Below are 16,225 nucleotides of genomic sequence, written 5' to 3'. Positions count from 1 at the left end.
AGGACATATATTCCCTAAAGACTTTGTAAGGTTAAAGGACAGCCTCCGGATTAAAGGGATACTGAGGCAAGTAGCAAGGTGGTTTTTCACACTGATACTTGGTGTTTGGTCAAGTAAGAATTAATGTACCTGACCTAGAAGATAAAGAGTACTTCTTCCTTTGTTATTTTAATTATTTTTTTTATTGGAGTATAGGTGGTTTACAATGTTGTGTTAATTTCTGCTGTACAGCAAAGTCAGTTATACGTATATCCACTCTTTTTTAGATTCTATTCCCGTATAGGTCATTACAGAGTATTTAATAGAATTCCTTGTGCTATACAGTAAGTCCTTATTGATAAAGAGTACTTCTGTAGGACCTTGCTGGGTTCCCAGTTTGTGACTCCACCTGAGCCAGTCTTGAAGACCCAGCAGAAGTAGAGAGGAAGGATGACTCAGAGTCCAGTAAGGATGGTGGCCACATTTTTAATGAAGGGATGATAGGATGATAGATGCACAGGAAAAACATCCCAAGCGCATGAGGTCTCTTGATTATAATAGGAACGTCTAAGGCTGTTAATTATAGAGCTTTATAACCATGTCTTTGTTATGAATCACATTGAACCTCTCTAGGTATAAAGACAATGAATGGTAGATAAGCATGCACTATAAAGAACAGGAAATCTCAATTAAGACAGACCTTGAGCTTTATCTCAGATGTCAATAAAACCAGACTTCCTTGGATCTGAAAGGGAAAGGCATTCTAAAACTGAAACTCAGCGGCTGACAGGATGCTCCACACCTCTTGGAGGAGGACGGAAATGTTGTGGGCTGGTGCCTGATGCAATCTTGGCACCATCTTTGATTACGAGCTAATGTTAGCAGAAAGCTCAGGTGCCGGTCATGACCAGAGTTGTTCTTTACTATCTCGAGAAGGTCACTGGATTGCTGCCCCTTCTGTTGTGAAACCTGATCTGGGGACCACAAACAGCCACAATGAGCTGGATCACTGCCATGTATTCTAAATTGGGCTGACAAGGCTGACTCAGTGCCAGGAGTAGACACAGGATGCAGCCTGAAATATTCAGATGGAGAGAGGGTTGGGTTCTTTTCCACTTTCAGTAATGCTATTTGAAGAGATAAGATTGGATATGAACATCAAAGAGTAAATTAAATGAGATTTGTCTTGCATTTGGATAGAGGAGATCCACCAAGGTCTACCACTTTTCCATGTTAAATTTTAGGTTGTGGATTACCTTCCTGTCTTGGGAGGCTGCTGTTCCTTTCCAATGTGGTGGGCCTTCTCTTTAACACTGTAAATTTAAAATTAGTTCAAATGTCCGTGAGAAACAGTGGAAGATCCCTCTTGTGAGCAAGGATATGTACATAGCCATAAACACAGTTTCTATTATTTCTGTGTGAATTTGCCAGCTGCACCTCACTAGAGCTGAACTTTTGCTACATAAATAAAACCATCTGTTGTATCCCAAGAATTTCAGTCTCTAGAGAACAGGATCATAAACAATCGATCCTCCCCAGAGCTTTCAGTATGTTAGTTTGAGTAAGGCTTTCCCACAGCACTGCTTTAATTATTTTTATGTTTTTAATCTAAGGATTTTATAATTTGGTCTCTCTAATCTAATGTTTTTTGTGGGTATGTAGGAAAAAGTCTACCCCACCACTTTTGGCAATGTGAAGAAAAATTGCATCCTTTAAGGTATTTTGCTGAGTGGATCACAAATAGATGCTCAGACAGATTAAGAGAGAGTTTGGAAGACGGAAGTATATTATTCAATTTTTCTGATGGGAAAATGAGACATAGAGTGATAAGTTCAAGGTCCCACGTACCACAACTATTAACGGCTAAACATGATCCAGATTTTGTGAATCCCAGTTGAATAATCTTTTTACTCAACACTGTCTTCAACTTGATGTTTATTTTCTTTGAAGGATGGATAGCAAGCATGTTTCTTAGTAAAACAAAGAGAATCCAATCTTTGACCAATTGACCAAACAAGACCCACCAGCTGGGAAATTGGTTGCCTCATAAAAGTGAAATTAGCTACTTTCTGCTTTTCTCTTTTCTTTAACCTCTCCTGCCCTCTTTAGCAGAAATTGTTTAGTGTTATTTCATTTCATGGAAGAAATGAATTTCTAGGAGGCTTCTGAAACTAGAATATGTTTGTCTAGAAGACCAAAAGGGATTGATCACAAAAGTCTTATCATTTTTAAAATTAATTAATGTATTTATTTTTGGCTGTGCTGGGTCTTCATTGCTGCGCACGGGCTTTCTCTAGTTGCGGCGAGCGGGGGCATCTCTTCCTTGCGGCGTGTGGACTTCTCATTGTAGTGGCTTCTCTTGTTGTGGAGTGTGGGCTTCAGTAGTTGTGGCGCGTGGGCTCAGTAGTTGTGGCTTGCAGGCTCTAGAGCACAGGCTTACTAGTTGTGCCGCAGGGGCTTAGCTGCTCCGCAGCATGTGGTATCTTCCCAGACTGGGCTCGAACCCATGTCCCCTGCATTGGCAGGAGGATTCTTAAGCACTGCGCCATCAGGGAAGTCCCAAAACTGTTTCCACTGAATGCTGGCCAGAGAGTGTCTCTATCCACAAAGCTGTATTAGAATCACCTGGGGAGCTTAAAAATGAAATACTAATGCCTGGGTCCCACACCCAGAAAGTAGAATTTCTTTGGTCAGCGTGGGGATCTCTAACATAATTCTAAACGTGCAGGCCGGTTTGAGAACTACTGGTTGATGCACCTTATTCCACAGGGACAATGAGCCTATGGATTCCAGTCTTTCTGCTAGGGTGGTCTTCTTAGGAATAATTTTAAGTGAAGCTAAGAAATCAGGTAGCAATATGGAAGGAGGCTCAGGAGGGATGGAAAACAGCTGAATGTAGTGGAAAGACTCATTAAAAACTGGTTTCTACTTTTTCCTGAGATTTGACTAATTCTCCAGTAAAGCTTGGGTGGTTGGAAGTATGGAACATAGATTGACAGGGTTTCCTGACCATGGCTCCTGCCAGAGCTGGCCACAGCTCCTCTGGCACCTTTTTTATAGCAGGTTGAAATAGTATATAGACTCTGCCTTTTTAATTTGGATATATAACAATGCTGTTGTTGTTATGATTTATTTTGGCACATAAAGGCATTAATAGCAAGTATCTTCACTGAAATTGTATTTGGATGTGACTTATTAGGCTGCTCTATGCACACACTGGTATTTACTGAGCTATTTGGGAACAGGATGTACCCTGCATCTTAAGTGACCGTGAGCCTCCCCAGTCCAGTAAATGCATACTTCAACTAGTACAACTTTTAAATATCTTAATGCTTAGAAGTAATAAAAAGAAATTCAAAGAAGTTTAAAAAATAATTAAAGCTGATGTCTACTTTTTCTTCGGGACAACAAGGTATCACGGGTATCAAGTCAATGTTCGCAGTTTGGGAAGAATCTATTCATGAGTTTATCTTATGCCAAAACCATGGGCAAAGTGAATCCTGTAGCTCGTTATGAGAATTAGTCCAAGTTTTGTTTAGTGTTAGTATCCTTACTGGTTCCTCTTTAAAAATAGTTCTTTTGGGGCTTCCCTGGTGGCGCAGTGGTTGAGAGTCCGCCTGCCGATGCAGGGGACACGGGTTCGTGCCCCGGTCCGGGAAGATCCCACATGCCGTGGAGCGGCTGGGCCCGTGAGCCATGGCTGCTGGGCCTGCGTGTCCGTAGCCTGTGCTCCGCAGCGGGAGAGGCCACAACAGTGAGGGGCCCGCGTACCGCAAAAAAAAAAAAAAAGTTCTTTTACTTTGTAGTTCGTGCTTTTCCCAGGCTGGTTCGGAGGAGCCTGGTAAGGCTGCAGCAAACAGGGAAAGGACACCTCTCCACCTAAGGCACGCCAGTTCTCTGGTCGGAAGGCCTTCTGTTAGCATAAGGGAGTGGGCTGGGAGGAGATGAGAGCAGTTTCCTCTGTAGGCGTGAGGTCACTATCTCTTTACTTTCTAGGATAGATCTGTTCTGGCCATAAGACATACTTTAAGTTTATTTTTATATTGTGGCTTTAAAAATATTGGATATTGCCAGATACCTACTATTTTAGAACAAGGCGGGAGGGCTAAGTGAAGTTTTTTAAAAACCACTTAATGTGTTTCCTAATACATGTAAGTTTTGCTCAAGAGAACCAAATATGGTATCGATTTATAAAGTTTTGTTCTGTTTGTTTTTTCTCTTTCAAAATAAGAATGCCACATCCAAACAGTTAACCACTTACTTAGATGGGACATTAAAATTTTGTTTGACAATTGGTTCTTTAAAGGCTCTGGTGTTAAAATAGTTTATAATGATTCTATTGTAACAAAGTGACGTAAAAGACTAATGCTCAGGGCCAGCTAGTGTGAGTGAGTTCTGGTGCCAGCTTCACTACTCACTAGCTCTGTGACCTTGAGCAAATTATCTTGATCTCTGTTCACAGGGGGAGGGAGGACAGACGGACTGCTACACCAGCTTTAAATACTCTGGTGCACTTAAACACTATTTACATTTCAATGAAGAAATTCTAAAATGAAATTTTATACAGATTTGCTTTCAAGAAATTCATCTCTGTGTGCAAATTATTACTTTAATCATCCCTTAGAAGAACCAGTTTATACTCAAGACTATATAGCAAATTATCAAGATGGACCCCCGCCACCCCCTGCCCCTGCTTTGCTCTTTCCTTCTATGGGAAAAATCTATTTCCCTGGCCTGTGTATCTTGGAAGTTCTGATACATTATTTTATCTCTCTTAGATACCCCCAGCACATATGGTAAACTTTTTGATGCAACTAGTATGACAAGTCAGAGCCCAGAGCAGAACTTTCTGCTTGGCGACTGTCTCCATTCTCACAGAACTTGCTATGCGGCTGGTTTCTTACCTCCATCAAAACTAGTGCAGTAATGTGAGGGCCCCAGCCTGCTTGTCCAGTCATGGTTGCTGCATTGCCCTGACTGAGATGGACTCAGTCCAAGATCAGCCAGTCACCTCCCCCCGCCAACGAGAATTCTCTCTCAGATCCTTATTCCTAGTCCCTCCTTCTTTGCTTCACCATAAGACCTTACTTTCTCACAGAATTTTATGGGAAAATAGAGGCTATGTGGTTCTCCATTAGGTTAAAAGTGAATTTCCATGCAGGAAATGTTGCTTTCTCTAAAATAAGGTCCTGGATTTTACATAAAGAGGAAGTTTCTCCAAGATTCTGTGAAGCATTATCCGATTGAAACTCTTGTCACTAAAAATAAAAATAGCATGTTCTCTTAACAGACAGGTCTTTTTGAAGGAAAATGCTGTGTAATTCTAAGTGAAAACGGACATGTATAATTTTGTCCAAAGTATTATTACATTTTAAATGAGGGGAAATAGCTGTCAAATTAAAAGCTTCTGATAATTGATGAAAATAATTAAAACCTAGTAAGTGGTTGTTAGAAATTACATTAAAAATTTTTTAACCATGAAACTCCTAAAAGTAAGCACAGTGAGTCCATAGTATGTATCCAAATATTTCATGAATAAAAAGAAAGTTACTACTTAGACAATCAGTTGAAATTGGAGAAAATGTCCTCTTCACTGTTACATAGTATGGGCTTATTCAAAATGTTTTTTAAAACATATCTGTTGAGCTTTAGAAAATTATTGGTAGAGTTATCACAGCGAGGTTGAGAGAATTGGATATCTGTAATGGACCCCCTAACCCCCTTATCTGGAAAATACAAAATGTCCTCTAGATGGAGCACCAGGACTTTTCTTTGTTAAGATAAGTCTTACTTTTGTGAAAGGAACTTCAGAACTTCATTTTAAACAGAAAATAAAGAACCTATTCTTAACTTTGGCATGTATTACCTGGAACATCTACTATTTGATGAAGGAAATGTTATATTTCCGACAACTTATCCTTGCATGTGCTGGAGTAAAATGTGTTTGATTTTTATTTTATTTATTTTTATTTTATTATTATTATTTTTTGTGGTACGCGGGCCTCTCACTGTTGTGGCCTCTCCCGTTGCGGAGCACAGGCTCCGGACGTGCAGGCTCAGCGGCCATGGCTCACGGGCCCAGCCGCTCCGCGACATGTGGGATCTTCCTGGACCAGGGCATGAACCCGTGTCCCCTGCATTGGCAGGCGGACTCTCAACCACTGCACCACCAGGGAAGCCCAATGTGTTTGATTTTTAATTCTCCAAGTGAGATTCACTGGGTCCTGGAGACTTGCTGTGGCATGTGCAAGAGCCAGAAAAGCTGCAGATGTTCTCTAAAGACTTGAGTATAAGTGAGAAGGAGGGATGGTGGAGGCTAAGAGCCACAAGGGCTAGGAAAAGTCCCTTTGCTAGATGGAAGCATTCTCCAAAGGTAGCTTCAGTGTCTACCGAAGAAGTAATCATGAATGTGAAATACAGAAAGGAAGTTTGAAGTCATCTAATGCATTCTTCTCATTTTACAAAAGAAGAAAAAGAGAATCAGAGAAGTAGATGTCTTTCTTTTATGGTGATGCAGTTAGTGATGTCACAGACAAAATTGACTAGTATGGTGAAGCTTTGTGGTTTTAGGTGTCTAACATCCAGTCCCTTTTCCTAAAAACACTGATTTTCTTTTGGGAATTATATTTCCCAAAGTGTATGAAATCTTGCAGTGGAAGCTGACGTGTCCCATGAAATTCCTTCTGTATAGCCAAGGGTTAGGTATGTGACCCAATTAGTTTTCGAGGGACTTCAAATCTTGAGCAGAGTTTTTGTAAGAAGATAGGAAAGAGTTGGAATTCATTTATCTTAGGTAATCTTATAACCTAATATTCATTTTACTAAACGTGATTCTTTTTTCCCCCCAGCTTTACTGAGATATAATTGACTTATAGTATTGTGTAAGTTTAAGGTGTACGACGTAATGTTTTGATATATGTATTCATTGCAAAATCCAAGCATGATTCTTCAACCTTCCTATTAGTTCTATGAGATCTCCAATAACCTGATAATTCCCCTTTTGCTTAGGTTGGCCAGAGTTAGTTTCTGATACTTGCAGCTAAAGAACCTTGTGATTCCAGCAACTACCATCCACCCAACAATGAAGCAAGACCTTCTTATTACAAATTTAAATCACCCAGCAGAGCTGCCTTAGGTCACCAAGAGTAATTTAAGACTGATTCATACAGGAAAAATAAAAACACTCTTCTAATTGCCCTGACCAGAAATATAATCAGAATACTATGTTCTAGATCTTTTGAACAATTCCAAATTTTGAATTCTAGTCAGATTAATCTGACAACACTATTGTAATAAACATTTGTTGCCTCAATAAGAAAAGTTTTCCGTTATATAATATTATGCTAGAGAACACTCTAAAATTATATTTAAGATAGCATTTACAATCTTTTCTGATGATAAAAGTAATACTGATTTATTTTGCTCAGATTTTTTCCTAAATCTAAAAATTATATAAAATGAATAAACTGTTGCTTCTTTTCCTATTAGAAATGAGGAAAAAATTATCCAAGCTGGTAAAGTAGTACAAACAATAAGCTATAGAATTATGTGAGTCAGACTAAAATAACAATGAAATACTATGACTGTTGAAATTTCTTTGCTCATTCAGATTCTTTCTCAAAAGCATTTGGCTTAACCCTGCCATGTAGAAAATGTGTACAAAAACCTCCTTTTTCTTTTTAATGTAATTTCTTTTAATATACCCAGCAAGTAATCACTCACTCCCACCCACGATATCTCAAAATATAATTTTTAAAAAGGAGTTTGATGTTTATAAAAGTTTCTTAGGCTATTATAACTAATCTTTGGAATAATGCAGTAGGATATGATTTATAAGCTGACAGGTCTCGTGTTTTAACAATGAAATCTACTAGAAACAGTTAGACCATTCTTATCTTAATGACATTTTAAGGCAAAATTTGCATTTTGGCTCAGCTTGCAAAGCAGGGGAAAAGAATGCTCCGAAGCCTGAGAGCAGGCACGTTGGCTTTCAAAAACAAGCCAGCAGAGGGCTTTCCTGGGCTTGCTACAAGTGCCTTGTTAATGGCATATTCATAGCACAATTGAAGAAAAATTACCTTATGAAATATAAACTCATATTAAAGGGAAATCAATTTCCTAGATATGAGCTACCTTATTAAATAAAAAGAAAAGAGAAAGGCTGGTTAGTAGATTGAAATTTATATGATTTAATTCAACCTAAAATTTGTCTTTTTAATGTAACATCCTTTTGAAGGTCACAATGTGTGTTAATCAGGTAGAAGTGCAGGTAAAACCTCACCAGACTGTGGGGTCCACTCATATTAGATTTTGATGTAGTTGGTGCCCTACTGTGGCTATAACTGGGTTGCCGTGTAGTGGGGCTGGAGCCAGCTCGTACTGGCTCATGAAAGCCTATTATTAAATTTGCAGAATTTAATGAGTCAGTTGGAATCACATTTGTAGCTCAAAATTGGCCGTGGTGGAAATATTTACACCATGGAAATCTGCAAACACTCTAAATCTGGGCACTCCCCTTTCCCCTGAGCTGGTTGTTAAACATTTACCAGCACATCTCTGGATATAACAAAAAGGGGAGATTTTCTTAAGACTTGTGCCGTCTCACACCATTTTCATGCCTGTTCATGCCTGCCTCTGTCCAGGCTGGCTGAGTGCACAAAAAGTCTTTTTTTTTTTTTTTTTTTTTGCGGTACTTGGGCCTCTCACTGCTGTGGCCTCTCTGGCTGCAGAGCGCAGGCTCCGGATGCGCATGGCCAGCGGCCATGGCTCATGGGCCCAGCTGCTCCGCGGCATGTGGGATCCTCCCGGACTGGGGCACGAACCCATGTCTCCTGCATTGGCAGGCGGACTCTCAACCACTGTGCCACCAGGGAAGCCCAAAAAGTCATTCTTGAAGGTTTGGTTCCAGTGTCTTAGATATTGGGAGCTCAGTCTGGCTCTTTCTTCACCGACAAGTAGGTGGGATCTGGAGGTGGGCTCTGTAGTCGCCCCTGGGGTTTGGTGTGCAGGGGAATGTGTGTGGATGAGACAGTGAGCACAGGCCTTGATGTGTCTGTGAGCACTGGGCTGCAGCCCCTCTCTCTGTACCTATTGTTTATTCTCTCCCCTCTGGTCTTTCACAGGTTATAGTAATTGAGATTGTCTCAGGCAAGGTTAACCTGTGTCTCAGCTGTGCCTTCTAAAACGTTATGTCCTTTCAGCTTCACACCTCACATGGCATCTGTCATTGTCGATGTAATAATATTGTTATTTATGAATGTGGTGGGGCCTCAGATTTATGAACACCACACGCAGATGTGCAATGAAAAATTAGATTCCTTATTTTTTTCTGTAGCTGACCTTAGCATGATCACCATCCACAGCTCTATTTGGTTGGCTTCGGTACATGTCCTTCACAGTTCCAGCCCCTTCCCTGACTGGCATCTGCGTGTGGAGGTGTCACTGTCCTTGACAGTCTTTGGAACACTGGCTCTGAGGTCTGTACAGTGTTCTCTGAACTAGTGCTGGTCTCCGCTGGGAGTGGCTGGTCTGGACTTCTCGGTGGGTTGGTGACCTTTGCTTTGCAGTTGTTCGTATCCCTTGTGTTTTGCTGATGTGTGCAACTGCTGATGGAAGCTGCTGTAACTCTTGCTTTGTTCTTCTGGTTATTTTCTGATGATTTGGGGCTCTACTTCAGCTCTCACTGGCTTTGTGGAACGCTTTGAAGTCTGTGAATCCTTGGCCATGCATCCAACCACCAGACTTCTGTGTCTGAGGTGCTTCTTTCTTCAGATAGCTGCCCTCTGGTGAGCTCTAAAGTCAGGCTCTCAACAACCTTCCATGGTATTCCTGTGGAAGCATGGTCTCATCAGTCAAGTGGCATCTGAGGGCTGCCAGGAGAGCTGCACTCAGGTCCTCCCTTTGCTTAATCCATACTTTGCTTCTACCTTCCACATGGCCTTTGTGGAGCCGCCTTCTTTCCTACCTTTGATTCTTTCTCCTCCCCACAGTCTTTCTGGCTGTGTGTGATGACCTTTAACTCCTTCTTCCTCTTACCTCACTGAGAACTCCATAGAAAACTCTAAGACCTAATTCCTAAGTCCTGCCTCTTAATATATGAGGGGGAGAGAAGTCGTATAGAAAATCTCCTTCTTTGGAGATTTTGGAAAGATCGTTGGAAAAGCTTGACTTTTAAATGTATTATCTTTTTGTAGGCACAATATCCTATTTTGTAGGTTTGAAGCTGAATATTATATTTTCCTTTTTTCCTCTGAATAATATGAAATCCTCAATGCAGATGTATGCCTCCTTCTAACTTGGAGAAGATCATACATATAAAATTGCAGAAGAGAAAAAACATATTAATTATCCCCATTACATACATGTAACTTTGATCACCCTCTGGGTTATACGCTCCATGATAGAAGGCTCTCCTACTGTTCAAGACCTGTTCTCTCTCTTCGAATTTGCAAATGAAGCAACTGACATAGGATTAATCTCTGAAATATACAAGCAGCTCATGCAGCTCAATATCAAAGAAACCAACAACCCAATCCAAAAATGGGCAGAAGACCTAAACAGACATTTCTCCAAAGAAGACATACAGATTGCCAACAAACACATGAAAGAATGCTCAACATCACTAATCATTAGAGAAATGCAAATCAAAACTACAATGAAGTATCACCTCACACCAGTCAGAATGGCCATCATCAAAAAATCTAGAAACAATAAATGCTGGAGAGGGTGTGGAGAAAAGGCAACCCTCTTGCACCATTGGTGGGAATGTAAATTGATACAGCCACTATGGAGAACAGTATGGAGGCTCCTTAAAAAACTAAAAATAGGACTACCATATGACCCAGCAATCCCACTACTGGGCATATACCCTGAGAAAACCATAATTCAAAAAGAGTCATGTACATCAATGTTCATTGCAGCACTATTTACAATAGCCAGGACATGGAAGCAACCTAAGTGTCCATCGACAGATGAATGGATAAAGAAGATGTGGCACATATATACAATGGAATATTACTCAGCCATAAAAAGAAATGAAATTGAGTTATTTGTAGTGAGATGGATGGACCTAGAGTCTGTCATATAGAGTGAAGTAAGTCAGAAAGAGAAAAACAGATACCGTATGCTAACACATATATATAGAATCTAAAAAAAAAAAAAAAAGGTTCTGAAGAACCTAGGGGCAGGACAGGAATAAAGATGCAGACGTAGAGAATGGACTTGAGGACATGGGGAGGGGGAAGGGTAAGCTGGGACAAAGTGAGAGAGTGGCATGGACATATATACACTACCAAATGTAAAATAGCTAGCTAGTGGGAAGCAGCCGCATAGCACAGGGAGATCAGCTCAGCGCTTTGTGACCACCTAGAGGGATGGGATAGGGAGGGTGGGAGGGAGATGCAAGAGGGAGGGGATATGGGGATATTTGTATACATATAGCTGATTCACTTTGTTATATAGCAGAAACTAACACACCATTGTAAAGCAATTATGCTCCAATAAAGATGTTTAAAAAAATTTTTTTAAGTAAAATAAAATGAGGATAATGATAAAAAAAAATAAAGATACCTTATATGATAAAAATATATAGATATATAATTTATCATATGCATGTTTGTATATGTGCATATATTAATATACATGCCTATATACATATAGTGTATGTATGTGTGTATGTATACATACATGCATACGTGTATGTATACACACACACACACATACACATATAAAATCCTGTTTATGTTACTCCTTTGCTTCAAACTCTCCACTAGTTTCTATTCTTCTGAGGGTAAAGTCCAAAATTCTTACAATGGCTCAAAGCAATTGAATGACCTTCCTTTGCTGTTCCCACATCCCAGCCTTGGCACTGTTCTCTCCCGGCTCACTCTGCTCCAGCTGCACCAGCTTTTATTTCTTCAAACCTACAGTGCTCTCTCCTTCTTAAGGCATCTACATAAGCTGTTTTCTCTGTCTGGTAAAACCTTGGTTCTCTCTGGTTAACTCCAGTTCTCAGTTTAAATGTAACCTTCTCTTGGAAGTCCCTTCTGACCCTCCCCTTTCCTGCAAGACTCTCTCAAGGCATCTTGTACTTTCTTTAAGGGCACATATGACAATTGAAATTAAATAATTAACTTCATAATTATTTTAACGTTGTTTACCTCACTGAGGAAAGAGGCTATCATATTCATTTCTCGATTATTTTGCCTATAATTATAGTGCCCATTCAGTTAGTTTGAGATGATTTGAATGTTTTATCTTCACATGTTTTATCGTCATAACATAGTGTTTTACCCATAGTAAATGTCCTAGAACTTATACCAATAAACAGTTATAATTTTTATTTTCTCCATTTTCCCCCCTGCCTCCTTGTGTCTCCTCATCTGTAGGAAAAGGAGAGTTCTTTTTGAGATATTTCTGTGAAGATCAAAGCAATCAAACTCAAACCAAGAAGTAAGCCAGGTGTTAGCTTCTGAAATGTTGAATTCATCTTCATGTAGCAGTTTGCTATCAGAGACCTTTTAAAAAAATGCCACTGGAACTTCTAATGGATCACAGTTGCCTCTGGAATGCCTCCAAGTCCATTATATTTAGCATGGAACATAAGGCTTTCCATGGTCTGGACTTCACCTCCTTCTAGCTTCATTTCCCATCTCACTCCACCCCGCCCTCCAATCCTGCTCACCAAGCCCACGTATCAGGAAGGGGAGATGATCATCATTAGTACCATCACCGCTAACAATGTTTATTAAGAATTAGTTTACACCAAACACTGCGTGAGGGCCCGTGGGGACATACAGAGATGTTTAACTCAGGATCGCAGCTCTCAATCACCTATTAATCTAGCTGAAGTGACAGATATACTCATGAAAGATACATTACAATATAAATTAGTTAAATAGCAAGTGCCACACAGTGGTTGAGAGCAGAAGTGGAATTTCCTGAGATGCCACTAGTGCTCTGCTGTAGGTTTATGTTTCCACACGTAAATGTGACTGTTGGGAATCAAGGAAAGGTAGGGAGGAGATATTTAACGTTCTGCCCGTCTCTCTGAAGGTAAGTCCTGTGATTTATCCACTGCTTTGTGTAGTCTTCCTTCTTCCTCATCTTCAAAACTATTGTAATTCAATCTGATTTCAGGATACAAAGGAACAGATGTTTGTCAATGACCGATGGCCCTCATCCATGTCTCCTTGAGCCCTTGGCTTACTAACTTTACCAACTCACATTTATTAGCCTGTGGAGAGCAGTGCTTGGATTCATTCACATGGAGGAGTTAACCTGGTCCACTGGATGAGGCCATGCATTCAAATACCAAAAAAAGAGGCTTTGAAAACTCTACTTCCCCAAGAGTCTTATAGCAGCGGCATATATTAATTTATTCAATTAACAAATATTTTTGAGACAGTGAGGAAAGGAAGTGATTAAAATGTGTTCCATGCCTTCAAAAACCCACAGTAGGTGAGACAGACCAGTAAATATATAATACATTGTTCTGAGAGCAATGACAGTGGTATGGATGATGCATCACACAAAGGACTGAGCACCTGGTTATCGGAGAAGGGCTACACAGCAGGGGTGATGTTTAAATTTAATATAGAAGATGAGCAAGAATTAGCTCGGGGAATTCCCTGGCCGTCCAGTGGCTAGGACTCTGCGCTCTCATTGCCGAGGGCTCAGGTTCAATCCCTGGTAGGGAACTAATAACGCACAAGCCGTGTGGTGCGGCCAAAACAAAAAAAGTTCAAGAACTAGCTTTACTTTACCAGAAAAGAGTGGATATTAAGTTCCCTATGTCTAATCCTGTGTATTTTCCTATCTGTTTTACCAGAAGTGGTAGTTCTTAGGCGTAACCTGTGAAAAAAAGTAGATCTAGATGCTTTCTTCCAGACCTAGTGAAGACCACTCTGAAGAGAAAGCCCTCCCAAGTGCCAGCCAGGGAAGGGCCATATCACCACCTCTAACTGCTCTACCGAAGCACTGACTTTACTAATTCTTCTAAATAAGGAAAGTTGATGTTACAATATTGTTGCATATAACTAACAACCCCAAATCTTAATGGCATACTACACATTTATTTTTCTGGACCATGTGCATCAACTCTGAGGCTATTTTATGCTGCAATCTTTTCCACATGTTTCCTCATTCTCCTTGGACTAGTGGCAATCCAGGACGTATTATTCTTCTGAGGGATAGCAGAAGTGCAAGAGAACGATCCAAAACTGTGAAACACGTGTAAACCCCTGCTGGAGTTGTGTCTGTTAACATTACATTGGCCAAAAGAGCCATGTGACCAATTCAAACATCAATGGGGAAGTGAAGTATACTTCTACTACTCCAATGGGAGGTATTGCAAAAGCACCCAGAAAAGGGAAGACGTAATTCTATAACAAGGAGAATATGAATGAACAACTGGAAACAATCATCTATCCAAGTGTGTTCCTGCCTGTTGTCTGCATACTACCACATAATTCTTAGATGAAAGCCTTCATCTCCAAGCCACTCAGTGCTGAAAAATGTCTCCCAAACCCCCAGTCTTATCACAGCTTCCCTGTGTCACTGAAGTTGCCCCAACTCCCACCAATGGAGTACTGTAAGAGAAGTCTCACCTAGAGGTTCTCCTGGATCTGACTCTCGGGTAGCAGAAGAGTAGCTGTATTCAACACAGTGCTTGGTGATAAAGAGACTATTTCACAGTGCCTCATTTCTGTTTCTCTTGGGGTTCTCACTCACAACTTTCATCTCCCCTCTATACCTTTCAAGAAGATTTTTCTGGGGAAATGTAACATCTTTGGGTATATATAAATCCTAGTTTTCCAATTTTTTCCTGTGTCTAAACAGATGATTTGGGAATCTTGGAATAGTAAACCCCATCTAGTTTATGATATCTCTTACTAGAAGGTCATTGTCCCAAGATCAGTAGTTGGCAAGCTAGAGACCCAGGAGAGCCGATGGTATAGTTCTTGTCCAAGTCTGAGTCTGAAGCAGAAGACCAATGTCCCAGCTCAAAGACAGTAAGGCAGAGACAGCGAATCCTTGCTTACTTGCCTTTTTGTTCCATGCAGTCCTCCAGTGGATTGGAGGAGGCCCACCCACACTGCGGAGGGCAATCTGCTTTGTTCAGTCTACCGGTTCACATGTTAATCTCATCCAGAAGCACCTTCACAGACACATTCAAAATACTGTTTAACCAAATATCTGGGCACCCTGTGCTCCTGTCAAGTTAACACATAAAATCAACCATCACAGTCAGTCATCCTCCTTTTCTCAGTTCCTCTGTCTCAGTCATGGATCACTGCATGTCAAGGAATAAAATCCTAACCAAGTTAACTCAAGTAAAAAGGAAGTGATTGGATAGATGTAGTCATAGAAACCAAAATGTGGTGAAACATCTTCTCCATCACTTGTTTCTTTGCTTCCTTCTGAACATCTGTTCCATTCTCCTATTTCTTCTTGCATAGTAGCTTTCTTTCTTATTTAACAACATGTACATAATTGGAAAATAGCTGCCATCTCTAATTCTGTGTGACCACAAAGCCCCAGGGCCCACAGACTTATGACTACATGTGACTTTCATCTGTATGATTTATGTTTCAATGCCTGAGAAAGAGAATTGGATCCATTGCTAGGACCACCATATATTATTTCGTTTAGCATCAAGTGCCTATCCCTAGTGGCCAGAGAATGTAAGTGCCTTACTTCCTATTGCTGCTGTAACAAATTACCACAAACTTCATGGCTTAAAACAAAAATTTATTATTTTATGGTTCTGGAGATCAGAAATCTGAAATCAGTTTCACTGGGCTAGAATCAAGATGTTGGCAGAACTGCATTCCTTCTGGAGGCTTTAGGAGAGAATCCATTCCATTGCCTGCTTCTAGAAGCTCCCTGAAATCCTTGGCTGGTGGCTGCTTCCTCCATCTTTGACTCTCTCTTCCACTCCAATCCTTCTGACTCCTGCTTTCACTGATAAGGACTCTGTGGTTCTATTGGGCCCACAAGGAATTAAGTTAGAGGAGTTGTTAACTTAATTACATCCATAGATCTCTTCTGCCATGTAAGGCAAAATTCACAAGTTCTGGGAATTAGAATGTGGTTGTCTTTGGGGAGCGATTATTCCACCTATCATAGTGAGAGTTGTAAAGATGTAATGCCAATGGAGCAGAAGCTATGTAGCCTCTGGGAGGAGTTTCTCTGCATAAGAAGTGTGGAAAGAGTAGGCAAATTAAATAACAGATACACTTCATCT

This window comes from Mesoplodon bidens (genome assembly GCF_964165515.1).
Source record: "Mesoplodon bidens genome assembly, chromosome: 11".
Classification (NCBI taxonomy): domain Eukaryota; kingdom Metazoa; phylum Chordata; class Mammalia; order Artiodactyla; family Ziphiidae; genus Mesoplodon; species Mesoplodon bidens.
Note: the sequence above shows the minus strand (reverse complement) of the source record.